Raw genomic sequence first — 2,706 nt, forward strand, 5'->3', positions numbered from 1 at the left:
ACTAAGACAACCTTAATTATTCAATAAGTGTATACTTCTTCCTGCTCCTTTTCAGGCATATCTCAGAAATACAGATCATTTGTTTTCTTTTTTTTTTTTGTGAAAACATAATTTGTTTATTGTATTTCCATGCTTTTCATTTTGTTTTGCATGTTTGATAATGTCTGAAATAAATTGAATCAAATCAAATCAAAAAACCTTCACATTAACACAAGCACTGAGCATATTGTACAATGGACACATCAAAGCAATGTTCAACATCTGCTTAACATCATTTATATGTAAAACCAAAGTAGATTATCTGCATTTCGTGAAAGTGCACACACGCATTGTATCTTTAAATTCAAAGTGTAGTTTTTAATGTGAAACCTTTTTTTTTTTTTTCTGCTGCTGCTGCTTCATTGGGCATGACATTTTATTTGAATTGTATCGTCGACGTGTCAGCTATTAGTTGCAGTGTCCATTGGAGAACAATATGATATTTGCCGATGACACAAAGCCGGCTGTGATACAACATCAATTTGATTAGATTCAAGGGGCCGGAGATCAATATGAGACGGGTTGCGTTCCGAATCGCATACTCTTTCTTTTTTCTATTCTACATACTACATCCGACGATAAAAATAATCTAGTTAGGATGCAGTAGGCCTACTATTGGGACATACTTTTCTCTCTTATTTCATCATAACATTGCGCTTTGATCTTGCCTCTTGCTTTTATATCCGTCGCATCCCCGTTTGTTTTCATATGGAGGCTTCGTCGATGTTACGTCACTTCACGTGCGCACTGGATTGTGGGTCAGAATCGCCCAAATAGGATGCACTTTTCAACACTAACAATCTTGGCCGCATGAAGTAGGACATCCGGGTACTTCTAACCATCCTAAATCTGGCCACAAGAATCGGGACATCCTAAATCTTTTGTCTATATACTATATAGTAGAAAGTATGCGATTTGGAACGCAACCACGATATCATATGCCCATTGAAAAGTAAATTGTCATCTCTCACCAGTTGAACAGCTTTCAACACATTTAACTCAACAAGGTCAACACAATTTTGATAAATATATATATATATTTTTTTTATAAATACTGAAAAAGTTTGTAATTTTATTTTGTTTGTGAATTTTCAATTGTAGACGTAAAACTTGCATTTTCATCCTTGTGATACAAATTTGATTAGATTCCATTTTAGGGGCCTGCTGCGATCAATACGAGACTATATCATACACCCATTTAAACACAACCTGTTACATTTATATGGATAACAAAATGTACTAAGTATTCTAGTGCTAAAGCTAAAGACAATGTTAAAAGAGACATATAGGTTGCGTTCCGAATCTCATACTTTCTACGTATGTAGAAAAAAGATTTAGGATGTCCCGATTCTTGTGGCCAGATTTAGGATGATTAGAAGTACCCGGATGTCCTACTTCATGCGGCCAAGATTGTTAGTGTTGAAAACTGCATCCTATTTGGGCGATTCTGACCCACAATCCAGTGCGCACGTGAAGTGACGTCACATCGACGAAGCCTCCATATGAAAACAAACGGGGATGCGACGGATATAAAAGCAAGAGGCAAGATCAAGGCGCAATGTTATGATGAAATAAGAGAGAAAAGTATGTCCCAATAGTATGCCTACTGCATCCTAACTAGATTATTTTTATCGTCGGATGTAGTATGTAGGATAGAAAAAAGAAAGAGTATGAGATTCGGAACGCAACCATAGATTTACTTTACACAGTTAGTTTGACTCACCTGTTAGCTGGTCAGAAGACATGTGGCCAATGCCCCCTCACCTGACAGGGCTGTCTAGAGATATGCCTGAAGTGTAGGGACATCTAACAGCAAAATAAAAGGTGTCATATATTTGACATAATAATGATAACATTTAATTTAAGGGGATAATTGTGCTCCAGACATTCTATTCTTAATCCCTAATAACATCTACAATTTTAAATATTTGTATTTTTAAACATAACAGCAGTTACTATTGCAAGACGGTCTTTTGTCCCGCTTCTCAAGAATCAGTCAGTGCGTTTCCATGGCACAACTAGATTGGATTAAGACATATACCGAACTAGACACTCGAACGGACCGTGTTAATTGTCTGAGTATACAGGACATGGCCCACAGTAATCGAATAAATGTCCGATGCATGGCTGTCTCCACTATGCTAGGTGGCGCTGTAGCCCTTTCAACAAGTGGTTAAGAGCCACGTCCGGTTCCCTTCCGGCAATAATTTGTATATATATATATATATATAAATATTTATTTATATTTATATTTTTATATACTATCTATGCAATAACCCTACTATTTTTTTTACGTTGTCTCCTTCCACTTCCTTGTGAAATTCTCTGCAGGGATTCTCGAGCAAGCGCAGAAGCAAACTCCGATATGCGATGTCCGATCCCTGTATACATGCAGAGAGAATGCCGACTATGAACGAGTTATCTAGGTGTTCTTATCCGACTTCTCTTGTCCGTTATTGTGCCGATTTGTGTCCGAAGTAGATCGGATAAAGGTGTTTACATGCAGTTTAAAAGTCCTGCTGAAGTCTTATTCGTTTAGTTACCCGATTATGAGTCTGCATGTAAACGCACTGACTGATGTATATTGGCAATAAAGTCAATTCATTCATCTACGAAAACGATCACAATACAGGAGAAAAGACAGTTTAAAATTTGAAATAAAATTTA

General features: G+C 36.8%; 1 protein-coding gene across 1 annotated transcript in view; it reads right to left on the minus strand.

Annotated features, from left to right (window-relative positions):
• Positions 1 to 2,689: 2,689 nt before the first annotated feature.
• Positions 2,690 to 2,706, minus strand: part of pctp (phosphatidylcholine transfer protein) — a 12,774-nt gene continuing 12,757 nt past the window's right edge. Inside the window, exon 6 of the mRNA XM_080043146.1 lies at positions 2,690 to 2,706. This exon is cut by the window's right edge and continues 2,000 nt beyond it. The gene's annotated coding sequence lies outside the window, so the exon portion shown is untranslated.

This window comes from Ammodytes marinus (assembly GCF_949987685.1).
Source record: "Ammodytes marinus genome assembly, chromosome: 16".
Taxonomy (NCBI): domain Eukaryota; kingdom Metazoa; phylum Chordata; class Actinopteri; order Uranoscopiformes; family Ammodytidae; genus Ammodytes; species Ammodytes marinus.